Genomic DNA, 20219 nt, shown 5'->3' on the forward strand with positions numbered 1-20219 from the left:
CCCAAGCGCCAACCTGCTACATTTTAACATATACACTTGATTCACACATTGCACTAAGCCATAATTAGTTTGATGTTGGCTTAGCATAGCTATCAAAGTTTTTGTTATCTCTTTGCTGCCTTCTAGTCGTAGTCCAGATTTTTGCTAGGAGACCTAGCTTTGTGCACTGGGTGAATGGAGCCACTGTAGCTTGTAAAAAGTTTCTAAACAATGGCTTAGGGTGAAGTGTGAAGTAGCCAACGGTAAATGGGTGAAAGCATGAGGTTTGAACCCGAGACAATGTGATCACACAACATGCTATTCTGTTGCTTACTTGACCATAGTGTCATAATTGGCTGGGTTTGCAGTACTGTTAAACACTACATGAGTGGCCTTGGGTATGAGGGCCCACCGGTTCTGGGGACTTCCCATCTCTTTTTCTGGGTGGGGTTGCACTATCCAAAAAGAACCTGCGTGCACTTTGGGTTTCCTCCTGGCTCCCGTTTGAGGAACAGGTGGTAGCCGAGGTCAAGAGGGCCTTGGCACAACTTTGTGTTCTGGGCCAGTTGCGAGGCTCTGCTCATAGTCACTCATGCCTTGGTCACTCCCCAAATGGACTACGGCAATGTTCTTCACGTGGGGCTGCCCGGAAGCTACAGCTGGCACAGATTGCAGCAGCATAGGCAACAATGTGCGCTCCTTGATCAGTGGACATTACACTTCTACTCCGTGAGCTGTACTGGTTACAGTATGCTTCCGGGCTCAATTCAAGGTGCTGGTAATGACCTAGAAAGCCCTTCATGCCGTGGGACCAGGTTATTTGAGGGACCGCCTCTCCCCGATTATATCTATTTGTTCATCAGGAGAGGCACACTCTGGGTTCCGACTATTAGGGAGTGCCATCTGGTGGAGCCCAGGAAGAGACCCTTTTGCTGTTTTTGTTTGTTTGTTTTTATACAGTTTTTAATTTTTGTTAGCCACCCAAAGTCCTGAATTTGATAGGTGACCATATACATTGAATGAATTAATAAATAAATGAAGGTTCACAAAGCATATTGGCTGGTTTTCGACAACATATGAAATCAAACCATATTTTTGCTTAGCATGTTGTATGAAAAAGCTGTGTCCCCAGATATTCTGGTTTTCCAGTGCCCATCAAGCCCAGCTAAAAGATAATTAGAGCTGCTGTTCAAAAACCACCAGGCTTCACTGCCCCAGGCTTATTATAGCTCATTTGGTCTTTACAAACCTGAAAACGAAAAGTGAGATTGTCATGTATTTATTTATTACAACATTTTATATACTGCCCATTTCCAGAGGACTCAAGGTGGTTTACAAAAATAGAAAATATATACAATAACACCTGGGACATAAAACCTACAAAGTTTAATAAGCAGTCTTCATACCATAAGGCTGAATATTTGGGGAACAGCCAGGGTTTCATGAAAAGAAAAAAAAAAAATCAAAAGTGGGGAAATGGGAGACAAAAGATAGAAATTATCTTTTATTAGATTTTGATGCTTCACGTCTCTATTTCAAAAGATTCCTTGTCATCCTTCTAAGACAGCTGGAAGAAAATGCTTAGTGTACTTTAAAAGATTAATTAATACTGACCATTAATTTAGTCACAAAGTGAATTCCAGCCAACTTACTAGTTTCATTACTTATTTTTCATACTTTGCCAAGTATCTGAAAATACTTATAAATGTCTAAATGACACATTTTCTGTGAAAAGAAGGGCCACTGGCTTGTCAGTGTGTACCTATTGTTATAAAGCCAAGCTCATTATCGGTGGGGTTTCCTTGATGAGCAGTCAAAGATCATTTTCAAAGCCCTGACAAACATAGAGGCAACCTACTGTTTTCTAATGAGATGGACAGCCCTAATGAAACACATCAGAGATGGAGGCACCATCGAGTTCGTGGGATGTCACAACCTCAAAAAAGTCACCACTGCTTCTCATCTATAACCAAAAACAAAGGTAGGTAGGGTGCTGACTCTTGAAATTCTAATGCCCCCCTGAATATGTTCCAGCCTCATTACATACAGGGGAAATAGTTATACCAATTAGTTAACATGAAAGATAGCCTTAATTAATATCTCAGGAAAGATAGCTATTGTCAGAATGAAACTAAACTCAATTTTAAATGAAAATTAAATCACTTTGGCTAAATAGATTTAGTTAAGCTGCCAGTGTCTTCCTTTGAAATTTTCTGTTGAAGTATTATAACTGTAATGGCAACTAAAAATAGTCTAGATACTGCAGGAACAGTAGTGTCGTGTGACAAAGGCTAACACATTTACTACCATATAAGCTTTTGTAAGATCACAGTCCCCTTCATTAGATGCAAATATACTTTGAAGTCTTATGTCAGGTATGTTTAAATCTCCCAGTTGTAGACCTGCCTATAGTTTGTGCTGGCATTAGCATATGAGGTTTATCTATATACTAGGAAAACTTCTAGATTTCTGCATCTCAAGCTATTATTCAAAGTACAAGTGCAGGTAAGACTTTTCTTCTTCTCTGATAAAGGTTACTTTTCATACATGTAAGAACTGCATCCTTCCGGGTAACAGGAGATGAATAATGGTTGAAACTGATATAGACATGAATTGATCCCAGGAGAGCTTCATGAAATATGGTATGCTGTAACACAATTTTGAAATCCACCTGTAAAAGCTTTTTCTAGTATTTTGACAGGCAAGTGTGAAATTATTAAAAATTTAGGGCAGAGATGCAAAGTTAGAAACTCTGAAGCTGAAGAGCTGTCCCTGGAGATTTCCAAGAGTTGTTTTTAAATTGTAATGTATAATGTGACAGAAGAAGAAAATGTTTACAGTTATGAGTGAAAAGTAATCACATTAACTATGCATCATTTTAATTATATTCATCTATACATTAAATCAAGTTTAGATTTTATTCTGATTCTCCCCATAAGTATGGACTTTAGTCCAGAAAAAGTCACATAGTCCTGGTTTAGGCCATGAAAGTAAACAGTACTCTTAGTTCCACATGCTTTCTGTTTTCCCTTACTACTTCACAAAACGTCTTTGAAATGAAAGGATTTGCAAAGGAAGCTTCTGATGTGACATCTTTTGGAGGCCTAAAGTTCTGCTTTTTGGAGGCAAGCCAACAATTTCAGTGGGCACAAGCAATAAAATGTGAATGCTGGTTTTAGAATTAGCTGATACATTGTTTAAGCCATTGTTTGTTTAACTGAGTGTGAATATTTCATTTAGAATGAATTCTCACATTGTGCTAAGCTATTGTTTGCTTGATCATGTTGTATCAAATAAACCACAATTGACTTGTATCCTAAGTTGGAAACCATGATTGGGGGTCATAAAACCCACTCAACCAAGACATAAGCGCAATACAGCTTAGCGTCATGCATGAATCCAACCTCTGTTATGCTCCTGACGGGGGGGAGGAGCCAATCAAACTAGGGGATCTAGTGATGGATGTGGATATGCTAAATCTAGTCTGAACCAGATAGTGAGGAGCCTCTGGATCCCAAGAAGTTCCATACAGCTGACCCCTAACACCAGGCATTGCAAACCCTCAAGAAATGTGCTACATCTGAACTGAGAAATGATAGCAAAGTGCTCAGCTCCTGCCCCAAGGACTCCTGGGAAGGAATAAAAGATCAGGAGTCTGCTAGCACCTTTCCGACTGACATATTTTATTAAAAGGCATACGTTTTGTGAGCTCCTTCAGATGAAGTGAGCTGCTACTCATGAATGCTTTTGCCTTTTAATAAAAGATATTAGTTGAAAAAGTTGCTAGCAGACTCCTGATTTTTTTGCCACCGTTGACTAACACGACTCTCCAGTTCCATGACTTTCATGGAAAGTCAGCCACAGGAATGATTGTTTGCATTGTAGCTCCTCCCAGGAATGCTCCACTGAAGAACAGGATCTTAGATACATTTTCTGAAATATGGCTCAAGAATAAAGAACAGCTGCATTTCCTTTGCAAGCCATTTTTCATCGAACTGGAGATGTTGCACTGTCATCATCTCTGTAGACTCAAATAAATACCCAGTGCTACAACAGTGCAGGGGTGCTGCTGCTGCTGGAGACTAAAAATGGGCTTTTTGACTTTGGCCTGTGCTGAACCACAGCACTGATCAGAAACAATTCACTGCTGTCCCTTACTTTTCTAGTAAGGTGAGCAATGGTAGCTCAAAGTATGCGGTAACCCCTCCACTACCTTATTGTAAGAATGATTGGGAGTTGCTACCTGAACCATCCTGTGTAAAAATGATTCCGTCCCACACAATGCATCTCTCACTTTCCTTTATTATTTTCGCACGACACAACATCCAGGATAATACCAATACATTTAATTCTATATATTTTAAAAAATCCCTGAGCCTTGCCATAACTAGCTCTAACATCAGAAAATTAGCAGTTGGGATACACAAAATGTCTTCATAGATATTCACAGGCCTAGAAAAAGGATCCAGTGATTTCAAGCATTTAAACATAACATGGGTTGTGTTGCTATTCACATGGTCCTTTCTGTTTCCCATGGGCCCACGCTTACGGACACACATTATGGTCTAGTTCACACATCACGTCAAGCCATAATGATTTGCATGAGTTTGGTTAAATGAGTTGTATGAACCCAGCCAATTGTCATTTCTCCAGTAAACCAGTTTCAAACAATGTGTTATGAATTGCTTGAGCCCAAGCACATGCAAAAGCTCTGAGCATGGGTTTTATTTGTTGGTTTGCCTGCTTTAAACAGAGAGAGAAAGAAAGAAAGAAAGAAAGAAAGAAAGAAAGAAAGAAAGAAAGAAAGAGAGAGAGAGAGAGAGAGAGAGAGAGAGAGAGAGAGAAAGAAAGAAAGAAAGAAAGAAAGAAAGAAAGAAAGAAAGAAAGAAAGAAAGAAAGAAAGAAAGGAAGGAAGGAAGGAAGGAAGGAAGGAAGCAAGCAAGCAAGCAAGCAAGCAAGCAAGCAAGCAAGCAAGCAAGCAAGCAAGCTTTAGATTAATGTTTTTGCATTTCAAAATAAATGGATATGGGATAACAACACTGGGACCTCTCTCTAAGTTCTTAGATCTGGGCTGCAAAAAGATGTAGAGATGCTCTACATAAATTTCTACAGTAATTCTTTTCTGCCTTCTAGTGGTCACTCAGAGATGTGCATTCCAGGTCTGATAGTCCTACCTTAAGACCAGGAGAAGAATAGGCAATATATATTTGTTTATTTATTGGTTAAATTTGTATCCCACCTTCCTTTAGTAGCACATTGGAATAGATAGGCTTGCAGTCTAACAAAATATGAAGCAGCCTTCTGCATCTTTCTTTTTATAAATATTACAATATTTATAATTAACTTTCTTTATGTCAACATTGCAAATAAATTGATTTTGAGATTTTCTGTGCTGCTCTTTACTGGATCACTTAGCCCTTTATTGTCATGTATTCAAATAGTGAATTCTAAGTCATCCTCCATTAATCCCAAAGTAAATTCTTTGCTCTTACCATGGTTACTATGGTAATAACACCTTGCAATATCCAAGGGCATTGCACAGTGTTGAAAATAAATATATCTGTGGACTATGGAAAAACAAACACCTTTTAAAAGTTTAAAACTGTCTGCAAGAATCAAGGATTCTAATTCTCAGTTTGGTCCACCCCCCCAGTGATTAGCATTCTTTTAATACTTCTTTCAGTTCTATTTCTGGAAGGCAACACTGGTAGATTTAATTCATTTGATTGGTCAGTTTTCAATAAAAGGAGATAACAATAGTGCATTTGTGCAGAGAGAAAAAATTCACCTCTATCTTTGGTGTAGGGGCTAAGGTGCTGAGCTAGAAACTGGAAGACTATGGGTGCTAGGCCTCCCTTAGGCATGAAAGCCAACTGGAGACTTTGGGTCAGTCTCTCTCTCTTAGCCCATCACACCTCACAGGATTGTTGTGGGGAAAACAGGAGGTGAAAGCCTTAGGTATGTATATTGCCTTGAGTTGACCAAAAATAAAGGTGGAATAAACATACAAACAAATAAATCTACACTGGTATCTATTAAATGTCTCCCTCCCAATAGAACAGAGAATTCTCTCCCTGTTGGCATCTAACTTCTACCAAGGCCGATCCTCCATCAAACAGAACAAGGTGGCCTCTCAAATAGGCCAGCAGTCCCGTGACTGTCCTCTTTGTGGGAGGGCATAGCTCTTGATATGATAAGGCTTGGCCCATGGCCCCTAATTTAACCTGAAGGTGCCATCCTGGAGGAAGTGATCCTGTCACCCCTGAAATGAGATCCACTGCCAGTCCAGTTTGTGTCTGTATGTGCCATAAGGAAAGGTCCCATCTTGTCAGTCAGCCACGCTGCCAAAAATTGTAAGCTAGCCATTGGAAAGATTGTGGATGCCCTCATGGGGGCAAGTGGGGCAGATGACAGCATGGAGGGGAGAGGGGAGCGTAATTATGCAAGTGCCAGGGCTCCTGTACTTGTGTCAGATACCTGTGGGGTAGAGCCTACAAATTTTCCATGTACCTGCTGAATTAGTAATGGAGTTATTCTATTATTAAAAAGTGCATTACTTTGGGTTATGTAGTAGCAGGTGAAGTATGTGTATCTGTGTATGTATGAAAGTAAAGCTGAGAGTTCATTATTCTTATGAATTAGAAACCTACATTATAGATGTATAGATTTGTGTAAACCTACAACATACTATATATGCACTGTCCTGAAGCTGGCATGCCTTGTGTTCAGTTCTTATTTTCCTGACCCTGGAAGACACTCTCACTGCAGAGATAGTCAGGAAAAACTGCCAGCTATGGATTTTCCTTTCTTTTTCTTTTTGCTTTATGTGCAATGACAAACTATCTCAAATGCTGAATATTATCATGTTATTAGTTCTTTAGGTAAGACAATGAAACTGCCTGCTTCTTACCCCACTACCTTCCCAGGCAGTGCTCTGACTTACTCATTTTCTGATTTAGTAATGAACTCTATATTTTAGCCATTCATCATTGGTAACAAAATAAGGAAGGAGGTTTGCAAGACCTCCAACTCCCAGGTTCCTCTGCTGATTAGATCACTTCAAAAAAGCTAAGTAAAGTCTTTATTATACTGCAGGCACAGCGTCATGCTAATTTTAGCAAGATCTTAATATAATTTTAATGACACAACTTCATAAAATTAGCAAGTTGCAAGTTAGCTGTTAAGGGAGGGGGTGACCTATAAAAGATATTCTCTAAAATAATGTTTCAGGACTGAAGTCAGATGTTGCACTTGGCAGCCTAATGTACTGTAAGATACAGATGTATGACCTAGTTAGATATTATTTATGCTTCTCCCCTCTCTCCATCCCTCACAGTCAGCTGTACTATCTCCAGGAAGTGCAGTGCATCATTATTCCTTGCCACTAACCTTCCCTTTGCACAAAAAAACATAATTCTATTTGCCTGAAATTTGCTACAAATACTCCTCACTATAGGATGAATGTAACATTGGCTTTTGTTCCTGTTTTGCCAACCACTAGGGTTAAAATCTCATGCCCAAAAAGTTTTGGTCTGCTGGAGATAGAATCAATCGGTGCAACATCCTTGTTGTGATGATGGCATCAGTACATAAATTTGCAGAGGTAATGTCAGCCTTACCAGGTAGACCGGACAGGAAACACAGCCAGATAAGCTAATTCTACATTATTGTAAAGCTACATTAACAGAATCTTGCAAGTCTGAAAGTACAGTTCTCCCACCATCACCTTTACAGCCCGAGAACTTAGGGATGGTCCCTTCTGAGCTTTTTGTTCTGCCCGCTATGCAGCTGTGGGCTGTGCTCTCGCTTCTCTGACCGTTCCCTAGGCAGAATCTCTTCGCCCATCTCTCAAGGTCATTCCCACATTCCATTACAGGTAACTGTTAACCATTGATCGATAACCCTAACCCTAATCTATTTGATGGGGAAAAAGTGTGAGACAGCCAAAATAAGGGGACATAATCAGCTGTGCTCCCTGGCAGGCAAAAGAGCTCAAATTTCAATACATTGTCTGAAACAAACAAAAATATTATAGGCACACTTCTTTCGTAACATCAGAATGTGAAGGACTGTCATTTGAAATCCTCTGCTCTGCATTCCATAAAAGATCTTATTCTTCAACTCTTAATGGTGATTAACTTGCCTGCAAATGTCCCATTCTAGTGAAAAACTAAAACATGATACCAACTTCAACAAACAGATGTAGCTCCAAAAGTAGTTCTGAATTTCCTACATGGATTTCTAGGGCATTTAGCATATCTATTCACTTACAGGTTTTTGAAAGTGGTATCCTGTTCTGGTTGGTCTATTTCTCTTCTGCCTCTCTCTCTCTCTCTCTCTCTGTCTCTCTCTCCCCATCCATCCATCCATCCATCCATCCATCCATCCATCCATCCATCCATCCATCCATCCATCCATGTATAGCTTTACTCATGGTAGTTTATAGAAGTACAGGCTTTGTTTTTTTTCTGGTTCATCTTCAGAATCCAGATGAGTAGAGCTGAGTTTCCTTACCAGACTGAGACAAAGTGGATCAGACTCCTTTTCAGAGCTGAGAATCAGACTACAAAGTGGTTTGGGCGGTCCTTGAGTAGGAATAGGAACTCTGGCAGCAACAGTGAGTGTTTTCATTATGAAAATTATTATGAAGTATTAATTTGCCACCTAAACAGAATTCTCATTAAAAAATCCAAAGGAAATCAACAACATACTACCCATAATTCCCTTCTAGCCAATTTTACTACTCCATCTGTGTTTTACAAAAATGGTTTTATTTTTGTGTATTCCTCATAAAGATCTTGTCCTTTCCTTGAACCATCGTTCCTTACTCTAGCACAGGAATCAATCTATTAATGTTAGATCAAGTCTACTGCTACAGCAGAGGAGGGGGAATCTTGTTTCTTAGATCTAATTGTTCCTACTGAATTTCTGCTTCATCATCACAGTCACCTTAATCTTTTTCCTCGCAAGGCAGGCCACAGCATATAAATAGAGAGCAAACCCCGTCCCATTTTAGCACTGAAGATGTTACCTAGCCGGGTAATGAAACGTTTGCAAGAAAAGAACCAAGCTCAGAGAACCCCAAGGACTCCACATCATTGTGGAGTTAGATATTCAATCTCTTCCAATCCAAAGGCATCTAGCAACCTGCCAGTTCCTTTGTTGTCTATACACTTTCCAAAAGATGGCAGTAAAATCATGTTTGATTCAAATACTAGGAAGACACTAATTAGATTTCTTAAGAAATAAGGTTACATAATCTTATACCTTCAGAGTTTCATTTTTGGCATAGTGGTTCCAGAAACAACATCCCTTTTGTCAGCATTATGTTACTATATTTTGCTCATTCTCACAATAATGGGCAACTCTGACTTTGTGACCAAGCTGCCTTGTCAAGAATGACAGTGAACTGAGTCACCATGCTGTGTGAAGGGAATGGATGACTGTGTGAATCAGACAATTAATTTGACCATTTCCATTTGGTGAGCTTCATGATGGAACGGGGATTAGGATGTGGAGTTCCTATATCCTGATGAAAATTTCAATCTCCACATCCAGATAGACCTTATATTTCAGAATATGTCAAAATATATTATTGTGACATTATTTTAATGTATGTCAACAGCTAGTTATTATATCTTCACTTCCTAAGGCAGGAATGGGTGAATTTTTGATTGCTAGGGGCATACAGTATTTACCATTCTGAAGGGAAATGAATGCTGGAATTAGCTTAGCAATAATACAAAAGTTGTTTAATCCTCTTGATAAGAGAATGGCTAACTAAGTTGTGGGAATGTGCTTCAACATCTACAGTAACTTCATATCATAATAGTATAGCTGACATAGAATTCAATTCAAACTGGAAACTATTTTTAGATTACAACTTAATATATGGATTTGTACCACATCAAAAATTTGTGTTTCTCTCTATATAGAGTCTATATTCTAATTTCTCAGGATATCAAAACCAGATCAGATTTTTACTAATAGAACTTGAATTTATTATAGCCTATGATTTTACTCATTGATTTATACTCTGTTGCCCATAGTTCTTACATCCATTGTTAGAGTTTACTAGTGATTTTTAGTCTGTTAAAGTGATAAAATATATCCTGTTATGTATAATCAACTATGTTATACTGTAAAATTACAACCTCCATGACATCTCTAAAATAATTCTTAAAAAAAAACACAAAATGGGTGGAACCAGAACTTTATCCCCCCCCCCCTTTGTGTGTGTGTGTGTGTGTGTGTAGTAGTGAGTAAGGTAATGTTTGGATTTTATTTTCTTTTTTAAAAACTGTTTTAAAGGCTTACAATACAAATTCCATATATTTCCTACTTTAAATACTAGAAAACTGTTGTTATTTATCTCTTTGTTTTGGAATCTCCTAGGGCTGTGTAAGCACCCTTCAAACCCTCTGATGGGAGCCTTATGGGGCCATATCCTGTCAATAGCTCAGGAGGGCCTCCTCCTGGGCATCCACACCTTTTCAGAGCATGTGTGTGTGCACAGATTACAATTCTAGGATTGTCACTGAAGCAAAGGAATGTGCACATGCAAGCCTGGGCAGCATGGGGAGGCCTTGAAGAAGCCATGGTGAGTCTTCAATAGGAGAAGGTGCTTCAATGCTTCAAGCAGTGGATTTAAAAACACCCTTCCGAATAATTTGCCCAGTCCTAATATTTATTATTATTTTACTGATGAAATTTATATTCTACAATTTTCTCATTAAAATAATCCCAAGTAATCGAGATTTTGCTCTGATGGCTACCAAAATGGTTTCAGGGCCACAAGTGATCCTGAAGCTTCTGGTTGACAAACCCCGTTATCCCAGGCATGATCTTGCTAATGAATTGCTAATGCTCAGAGCAAATGATCAGATGAGTATTTTTGTCTGCTGAGTCTTATGAAAGCCATACCAATCACATATAGGCATTTCCAAATATTAGCAATCTGGGAAACACCAGATAGAGGTGTTTAAAGGAGTCTGGGAAACACCAGATAGTTCTCTAAATTATGGGAATAATATAAATTACAGTCTCCTTGTTCTGATTAGCCACTCCGGGACATTAGTTACTGATGTTCTTTTGGCAACCTCTTCCAGTTTCACTAAAGCTTTAAGTCTTTCCTATTCTCTTTTTACATTTATTTTCAGTATCCTTCTTTGTTAGGCTCTATCAAGTAATAGGCAGACAATATTCACAAAATGCAATGATGCTTGTTGTTCTCCCACCATGAGATTTGTTTCATTTCAGAGGTCCTGGAAAATATGGATGCCTATTCCTTCTGGAAGACTAATAAACATCATTATACATAACTAGAAGCCATTGCATCCTATTAAATTCAACTCAACATAATGTAAACCAATTTTCCAGCCTACTGAGTCAGAGTTGGAGTGGAGTCACTTTCTTCTGAGACCACATATATTCATGAAGCAATTGCCACAAAATAAAACTATGGAGAGATACCTAACAGACTGAGTTGTGTTAGAGGATGCCAGGATCAGAGGTTCATCCATACATCTAGGCTTAGTATTTATTCTGTTCACTCCTTCTGCTACTTGTGTTACCACTTGGAACTTATACTCCTTATTTCTGTCCTAGTGAGATGATAAATAATATTAACGTGTATGGGACTATGACTTTTTATTGACATAGTTTATTATTTATTTTCTTTCTTTGGTGCACGCCACCTAGAGACTCACAAATGCAGCATTGGTTTGCATTTGTATAAACTGCCCCAAGTTATTGGTTTTTTCCCCCCATTTCAATCTTCCTGCTGCAAACCTAGTAGAGAGCATCTTGCACAAAGTGGGGAAGGAGAATGCCTGGTCCCACCGTTAAAAGTAAAAACAGAAATAAGAGTCACTAATCACTTCACTCAGGTTTAGCTCCAGCCATGACTGCTGCTAGGATTTCAAGACCTACTCCAAGTGGATTTGGCCTAAGGTAATGTGGGCTTCATCAGGAAAATGTTATCTAGCTGGGGTAGGATGGTGATTAATGTAAGTTTCTGTGGAATCAGGAATCCTAAACTGCTTTAGATCAGAGGGCTTCAAGATGAATTATTGTACCCCCCACTATTTTCTTGAGATGAATCATCAGCACTCCAACACCAGGCAAGGAGATAGCTGGGGAGTGGAATGGGTGGTATACTAACAGAATCCCAATTCTATCCTGAAGTTCTTTGAATTACCAAGACTGTGCTATAGCTCTACATGTTTTGAAAATAATTGGAAAAAACTGCTTTGGATCATCTGTGAGCAACATAGCACCTCTCCGCTATTCATTGAAGAAGCCTTTTTTTCAGGCTTGAAGAAATTTTTTTTTTTTCACTGTCTTCAAGTGGCAGCATCTTCTTTTCAGATTTGTGCTTGAAACGTTGTTAAGCTTGCAGGTGGCATAGAGCACTTTCTTCAACGATTTGCAAAGCATGCATAATTGTAGGGCACACAGTCAAGAAACTGCTATGCAGAGAGCTACAATAAAAGAGTTACAATTCAGTAAGAAGATGGGTGCATGATTTCAGTTTCAATTTGTTTTATTATTGCTTTTAGCCAGGAAAACTGATGCATGATCATTGTCAGCCCTTCAAGTTAGGCCAGGTCAGGAAAGAGGCACAGCAAGGAGTACAGGAATGCTACTTTATTGCTGTAGGGCAGTGTTTCTCAATCTCAGCAACTTTAAGATGTGTGGACTTTAACTCCCAGAATTCCCCAGCCACACAGCTTAGTGACTAAGGTTGAGAAGCACTGTTGTAGGATTTAATAACAACAGAATCTTGAAAGCCTGCCAGAGTTTCCCTCTTATTCCAAGCAGAATCAAGGCAGGGTTATTCTGAATTTCTTTCTCACACCTTCTCCTTTCCCAGGATTCTCTTTTATTTTCCCTTTCTTGTTTCTGCAAATCTGCAAAAAGAATATCTCCGTATTTCTTTCCAATAGTTCACTGCAATGTCACCTCACAGCCTGCTGGGTATTGCTTTGGTTATGGAGCAAGAATGAGTCAGGTTGACATATAACCCCCATCCTAGCTCAACTAGGTTTCAGTTGCACAAACCAAATCAACTTGTTCATCCAGTCTTAAATCCCAGATCACAAAGGCTTTCCGAGTTACCCACCTGAAAATAAATAACAGCATTTTATGGCCCAGTAGTTTTCATTCAAGCAATTGGTTGGAAAGTAAATCAGAAAGAAAATGTTTATGAGCTGTCTCATTTCCTGACATGGCGCCAGCCTATGATTCCTCTTTGGATGAAGAAATGGAACACAAATGGGCTTCTGGCCAGGGTGACGCAGAAAGTAACACCCCACAAGCAGCACTGATATAGGGGACTCAGGCCTAGCAATGCTGAAAAGGTTATTTCAGATAGCATGTCAGCCCTTTTCATACAATTTCTGTCTTTGAATTAAATACCAGACTAACTAGCCTAAGGGAGAATCACCAGCTGCACATAGAGACGGAAGACTGTAAGAAGGAGTTCAACTCTGTAGGAAGAAGCCCAGAGCATGAGTGGAACCATTTGTAAGTAGCATGTGGCCTATGTAATTAGGACTGATACACCCCAATTAAGACTGAGAGCATGCCTTTAAGGCTTTATCTGGATGCATTTAGGAGCCGGTATAACTTCCTGCTGTAGCCTGTTCTTGTGTGCCCTAAATTGGGTTGCCCATGATTCTAGGACCCCTTGACCTCTGCTTTGGCCACATCACTGCTGTTCTCTTTGAACTCAGGTTGGTGTGGCACCTACTTGTCCATTGGAATCCTTGACCTCTGCCATTTTGACCATTTTCTGTCTTCTCTTTTAGATCCAGTTTCCCAACAGGATCTCTGTCTCTTGATTCTGACTGAATCATTTTAATGATCTCATTATGTAACTTAACTTTAATTTATGGCTGTTTGTAAAGCCAGTTGCCCAGAACATTTCTTTTTCCCTTCGCTGGCTTATTCCATCTCTTGCACACTTTGTGTTCCCCCTATTATGACTAAAATAGCAATACCTCTGCCTTTTTCCTCCCAACTGTTGTATGCAGGTATGTTCTATTGTTTTGCCATAGGGATCCTAGCAGGGAGTGTGAAAGACAAAAACTTAGACAGATAGCTCAGTATGAAAGGGCAAAAAATAATGCAACTCTTATTAGAAGAAAAAGAGCAGAGTATTTGGTATGAGGTAATGAAAATTCATGTTCATTAGATGAAAATGCTAACTTTGTATATATACTGATGGGGTCTGAACTGACTGTAACTAATCATGAAAAAGATCTTGGGATCATAGTGGGTAGTTCAATGAAGATGTTAATCTACTGCATGGCAGCTATGAAAAAGGCAAATGTTATGCTAGGGAAAAATAGGAGAGGGAAAATGCTACCATTGTCATGCCCTTTTGCAGATCTATTGTACAGCCACATGGAGAAAAATACTGTGGACAGTTCTGGTAGTGTCTTCTGAAAAAGAACATAACAGAGCTGTACAAGGTGTAGAAGAGAGCAACCAAAATGCTCAGAGGACTCAAGCACCTTCTCTCCAAGGAAATGATAGCATGTGTGGGACATTTTAGCTTAGAAAGAAAAGCAACTGGGAGGCACACAGTTGAGATCAGAGGTGTTTGTTGAAATGAGAAAAGCAGTGTTGTAGCTGTCATGACACAAGCACTGGCTCTTTCGTATGTGTGTATAGCATCACAGTGCATAAGTTAAAGGAGCGGGGCTTGCATCACAGAAGCATGGCACTCATTTCATCAAGGAGGCATGAAGAAAATAGGTTATTCTTCCTTTCTCTAAACACTAAGACCAGGAGTCATTCAGAGTAGCTGACTGAAAGGAGATTTAGAATAGGTAATGGATATGCTGTAACTTCATAGAGGACATCATTAACTTGCAGAATCAATGACCAAAGATGTGGTGAGGACTGCTAATTTGGATGACTGGACCGGCTGGATAAATTCATGAAGGACACATCTATCAATCTTGAAAGCTTGGTGTTATCTCCAGGTTAGAGGCAACATCCTTCAAAATGCCAGTTACAAGGCAACAGCAGCAAGAGAGAAAAAGCTTTTTATCTTCTGCTTATGAGCTTCCCAGGGGCATCTGGTTGGCCTTATCCAGCAGGACTGTTCTTAAAGAATCTACTTAGGGTATACCTTAAAAGGGCCAGAGTATTCTGTGTGTATGCAACACTCTTAACTAAGTCACAAGGTGGGGGTTAGGAAAAATGGGTCACTCAACCCAGTCAATTAACTCAAAGTAGTTTAGATATGTCTGAGGTTAAAGTAACTCCCTCCAGTCATCTGGGGGTTAACTAAACCTTTTTATTTATTTTTATTTATTTATATTTCAACTTTATCTCTGCCCATCGCACTACAGAGCGACTCTGGGTGGTTTACAGTAAAAACAGAATAACTATTAATTAAAATAAATGAATATTAATCAATCAATCAATTAATTAATTAAAATACACTACAACAAGAAACTTCCTATATAATATTTCCAGGAGACTGATGTTAATTAGGTGTTAATAAACTCAGGGAGCATCTTCAAGTTCCTATAGATCTCCATCAAGGTCATCTTCCTTACTTCCTACACTGCCTGACTGTTAAGAAAGGAATGGAAGTTTCCCTGATCAATCATTCTGAACTCTTCCCTGTCCCTTTGAAGAACTGCTCCTGCAGCTCACCCCACCTTTGGACAACTGGGAGAAGGGTGCCTAACCCAGTAAGGAACACCCTACTTCATGTTCCCACCAGTGATAAATGAAAAGTATAAATTGGGCTAATGCAAAAGAAAGTACATTATTAGTTCTGAAAGACAAATGAAATTAGTGGAGCCAAGCACAGTACACAGGACTGTAGACTACATTAAGGCACTTTAGATGGCATGGAAGTTGACTTGCAGTTTCTATGGTTTTTATTGAATAAATAAATAAAATGCCTTAAATTAAGATAAAAATTTTTAAACACATCAACAGCATAAAACTACATTTGTGTACAAACACCACGTTAGATATCTGAATTCAACTAGAGGTTTATTCTGGTAAATACGTTGTTTATATTTCTACTGCAATGGTATCTAATGGAAAGGGGTGTCAAAAAAGTCAAAATGGTGGTTGCAGCAGTATGATTGAAGCCCTGCCCCTTTGTGCATCTACATGTACAAAATACATGTACAAAAAGGATGGGCAGCTTTGGGTATTCTGTCTCCTCCCCCATCTATGCAGCTGCTGTATTACATGGAATGTTGTTAAGTTAAATTTGTGTGTAATTGTATATTTAACCTCCCAAAAGTTAGTTACTTGGGTCATTGGTCCAATTAAATCTTCTATGGAACACAACTCTAGAGTGATTTATTGATTTGGGCCACAATTTATATGGCCACCCAACCCACAAATCATGACTCTGGGCAGCTATCATAGAATAAAAACAAAACAAGGTAAACCTAACATAAATATTGCAATATAAGACAACACAAATGAGGACAAAGACACAACATATTCACAGTCGGAAATCATCTTCCAGATGGGCTCATCCAATGTCCTGGTTCATTGCTTTTAAAGCCTTACAGGAGGCCATTAATGTTGGGGCCATCTGAACTGGGGGGAGTGGAAGGGGAAATGTTCCACAGGGCAGGTACCACAACAGAGTATAGTTATTAGAAGTGTGTGAAATTGCTATACCATAACAATATGGTAAATTTGTGATTGGGAATTATGTTTGATATGTTGCATTTAGTGTGTTTGTTCATATTTGTATTTATGTTGTGATTATTGTTTTGTATTGTAAGCCTTGCAAAATTACAGTGTTTGCTTAAGATAGGTGGCCATATAAATTTCATAAATAAATAAACAAACAAATAAATAAATAAATAAATAAATTTTACAAAACATATTAATACTGTAGTCTCAGATGGCAGTCCAAAGGTTTAGGATTGACACACAATCTGCAGTCCCCCCAATTTCTTACACATTATAATACTTATGCCAAGAATGTAATAAAATATGCCAATATATATTATTCATAGCAACATAGCAACAAAAGCAGCTCAAAACCAAAACCTGATGATGACATCTCTCTTGGTTCATAGTTGATTCACCAAACTTTTATTTGCCCACAGTTTAGGACAACCACGTTAATGGTGGAGGTCTATATGGATTCTGGTCCCAGAAACTGGCTGGTGTCCTTTACAGCTGTATAACATTTTGGATTTGAAGGACAAAAGGTAGATCAGAGCATGTCAAAGTGCAGGTAGTACCTGTCTACGGCTTCTTAAACCAAACATCTCTTTTCCTAGGATGGCAGAGAACAACACAACCCTCCCCCCCAATGCTTGCAGATGGATACTGTATAGTCCCCCACGCTGTCCATATACATTTTTTGCCTTTGAATCTGAAAAGCTGCACCCTTCAGTAAGGGTTATTATTTTGTCATATGCTTCGCACAATTACAGCTATAGTCTGTTATTTTACACAACTGACCAGTACAAGTCTTTGTTGAGTCTTTGGGAAAAAAACTGATGAAGTGCTTGCTGCTATTTTTGTCCTCAGAAGTTAGATATGCTTTTAACTGTTAGGTGACTTTGTAATCCTAGAATTGTATGCTAATGTTAGGGTTGAAGGTATAATGGGTGTTTTATTGTTTGAGTCACACTATCTGCTGAAGTTGATGGTAAACGAATAATATAAATAAATAAAGATTCTAATCAGAGAAGTCCCACTGGATAAAATTTGTATTCTAGAGAGCTATTTACTTGGTGCTACTAAGAAGACATTCTGGCTTTAATGTTGTAATCTTAAACACATAAAAGAATAAGCTTCTTGGAACAGATTGGGACTTGCTCCAAGTAAGCAAGTATAGGTCTGTTTTGCACAGGAAATGTTCTGAATATCTTAAGTCAGAAGAATATTATACTGTAGGACACAGACAAGAATATTATACTGTAGGACGCAGCAGATAAACAGGCAAATAGTAGTGATGGGGACTTAAACTGACACATTTAAGACAAACTTTGCCATGCATGGTTCTTCTAGGAAGTTCCTGGTTTGTACTGTTGAGAACTTTCTTCCTTGGAGGATTTAGCAAACACAGAATCAGCTATACTTGAATTAGTATTAACCAACAGAGAAGACCGTTGAGGAAACAGAAGTAGCAGAAACACTGGGGAAAGTGACCATCTAATGCTGGAGCTGATGACTTTAAAGATTTTGTAAAGCAAATCTGGACATTAAAAAAAATCAATAAACTGAGAGAAATAAGTAGGATTCCATGCCAAAGGAGGAGAAGGAGCTCAAGGTGGGTATGATTTCCTTTAAAAGGAAGATACTAAAATACAATTCTAATGAGAGAAAAATGAGGACAGTAGAAGACAGTAATGTGGCTACACAAACAGCTTTGGAATACAGTATCTGAAAATAAAACCACAAAAAGGACAGATATGGGAGGTGGCAAGAGAGGCAGGTCACCAAGAAAGAGTGCATACAAATGGGCTAGAATAATAGAAATGGGGTGAAGAAACCTAAAGCTCAGGATAAAATGAGCTTGGAAAAGGATGCTAGAAATAATGAAAAGGGCTTTTTTAGAATTTTCAAAATAAAAGGAAAAGAATCAGCATCTCAGTTTCTCAGTGAAGACAGCAAAATTTTCATGCTAACTAAGAAAAAGTATCGCTATCTAGCTCCTAATAGGAGGATACACATTCAGAGAAATGAAATCGGCAATGGTGGTTTCACTGGATCTGGAAAAGGCCTTTAAGAGAGTGCAGTGGAAATTTCCGAAAGAAATTGCAGCAGAACAGCCATGCCTGTAAGATTGAAAGCTGGCACTCTCAAACCTCCTCTCTCAGAAACCCTTTGGGACTTCACACCTGGATCCACCTCCTGCTTTGAGTTAGTGAGTTGGCAGTTCTCAGTGCCACCACCTTTCTTCTTTCTTCCAGAGGTTGCTTCACCTGATGTCCTTTCCTTAATGCTGTTTCATGACAGAGAAGGACTACCATACCCTGTGCTGTCCCTGTGGCAATGAGAGGAGGAAGAGGAGGAAGAGATCAAGATAATGGCTTCCTGGCTGTGTTTCTTAGAGGTATATGGTTAGAGGATTTCAGCTGTTCCTTGGGAGACAGACCAAGGAAAACCCCTCTTTTTAATTTAATTTAATTTTCAAATTTAATTTAATTTAATTTTTAATTTAATTTAATTTAATGTTTCAGATTATTTTACCTAATTTTTATGAATAATTTGCTAAGAGGGATATTTGCTAGAAGTATAGAATGAAGTTCAAATATCCCTCATTAACAAATGAATGGATAGGTTCTTAAAGAATATTAAGTACTGTATGTACTGTATTTAAGATGAGACAAGAAATCTTAAGAAGAGACAAATTGAACAAAAGATTCTTTTCCATGTTTGCCAGACAGAGCAGAAAATGTGTAAAAACTGTTGACTGTAAAGCTATGTTTGAATTGTATGTCCAGAATTTGGGCCCTGTCACTATATGAATAATGATGGATATATTGAACTTGGTGGGTAGCAAAAAAGATGTCTTCCATGTTAGAAGGACAGCGCAACTTCAGATTTAAAGGCTTGAATCACTGATATTTGCTCATTTTGTTTGTGAGCTGGTTGTCTATAGAGTAACGCCATGTAGACATGCTTTCTTGATATTCCTAAAAAGTAGGCTGAATTATTTCCTTTGTATCCTAATAAATTTTTATTTATTCCTTTCTTCTTCTTTTTTGTATATTTTCTTTTTCCCCATCTCCTGTTTTTTTTTTACTTTCTTCCTTTTTTTATATCCAAGCAATAAAATTAAAAAGAGGAATCTCTCTCTTAAAAAAATGTGCAGTAAAATTCCAGAAAGCATCAGATAATGGATTTAAATAGGCAGATTCTAACAGAATGTTATTAAAATTTCCCCAACAGTCAGAGCAGTTCAACAGTCAAACTAGTTACTGGATAAATCCAAATGGAAGTGAAAACTTATGGAGGACCCCTTCTGATTTTGAATTTAGGAGGCCTGGTGCTCTACTCCAACATTTTGCTATTTTCAGAGCCTTGTTGCTGTTGCAAGGGAAAAATTGGCAGAACAGCTCATATGCTCTTGTGGTCTTGATATAAACAGATCTTTATAAAATGTCCAGCAACCAGGAAGAACTACAAAATGTATGAATAGGTGAAGAAGAAGGATTTTTGTGATCTATATTTTTGGTAATTGATCTAGTGCTTGAAAATTACCATTAAAATAGACATATAAG

General features: G+C 38.5%; 1 long non-coding RNA gene across 9 annotated transcripts in view; it reads left to right on the forward strand.

Moving 5' to 3' along the window:
• The first annotated feature begins 2300 nt into the window (after positions 1 to 2300).
• LOC148216739 (uncharacterized) overlaps positions 2301 to 20219 on the forward strand; it is a 153136-nt gene continuing 135217 nt past the window's right edge. For all 9 annotated transcript variants that reach the window (XR_015794931.1, XR_015794936.1, XR_015794935.1 and 6 more), the window contains exons 1-2: positions 2301 to 2484; positions 18906 to 19048. This is a non-coding gene — a long non-coding RNA (uncharacterized LOC148216739). The remainder of the gene's footprint in view (positions 2485 to 18905; positions 19049 to 20219) is intronic.

This window comes from Python bivittatus, unplaced genomic scaffold (genome assembly GCF_059951505.1).
Source record: "Python bivittatus isolate LINGU-HERP-01145 unplaced genomic scaffold, Pbiv_v1 ctg000080_np1212, whole genome shotgun sequence".
NCBI classification, from domain to species: domain Eukaryota; kingdom Metazoa; phylum Chordata; class Lepidosauria; order Squamata; family Pythonidae; genus Python; species Python bivittatus.